Genomic DNA, 799 nt, shown 5'->3' with positions numbered 1-799 from the left:
TATTCTACATTTATTTCAGTTATGTCATCTGTACATAGACTTTCATAGACTATACTCAATATTGATACTTTATTTTATGTGGAAAAAAGGTATGTATACAGGAAGTAATTAAATAAACGTGTGTATTTACCAAAGATATTCATGTTAAATGATCACATTTGAATAGAGTATAAAACCTCTCCACCATTTTTTTCTCTTTTTCTTCTTCTTTCTTTAAACAAGAGAAAGTACAAACACAGTCCCCCTACTACCACAAATTATGTAGTCAAGTTTCCCACATTTGGGGAACTTGCAGGGGTCATCCATCAATTTTTTGATAAACATTTATGTTTAAATTATTATGGTTTGCCTAAAGTAACACTTTTTGCTATTTTAAATCTCTTCTCTCATTTCTACAGTTGAAAGTTTTCATAAATAACCTCATAAATTCATGCATAAAAACATTAACAAACTATTCAGTCTCTTCCCACCCTGGAAGTTTTTAATAAAATTTTTGACATTTCTTGCTAGTCAAGATCATAATAATGCCACCATTTGGGGGGGGCTTGTTTTCAAAAGACAGAAATTCATTTATATATAATATATCCCAAAAAGTAAGACATAATGTTATAACCTGCAATCCTGGCAAGTGGAGGCCAAACAGTAGAATGGGAATTCAGGGCCAGACTAGGTACACTGCAAGATCCTGAGTCAAAAAATCTAATGATTGGAGATGAAACTCAGTGGTAAAAAAAATGGTTTATTTTATTACTTATCATATATATGTGTATATATGTACATATATGTGCAGCTGGCCATG

At 31.2% G+C, this 799-nt stretch overlaps 1 pseudogene; it reads right to left on the bottom strand.

Moving 5' to 3' along the window:
- Positions 1 to 218: 218 nt before the first annotated feature.
- LOC116095496 lies at positions 219 to 408 on the bottom strand (annotated as a pseudogene).
- Positions 409 to 799: the final 391 nt, after the last annotated feature.

Source organism: Mastomys coucha, chromosome X (assembly GCF_008632895.1).
Source record: "Mastomys coucha isolate ucsf_1 chromosome X, UCSF_Mcou_1, whole genome shotgun sequence".
NCBI classification, from domain to species: domain Eukaryota; kingdom Metazoa; phylum Chordata; class Mammalia; order Rodentia; family Muridae; genus Mastomys; species Mastomys coucha.
The sequence above is the reverse complement of the archived record's forward strand: the minus strand, read 5'-3'. Positions and strand labels throughout refer to the sequence as shown.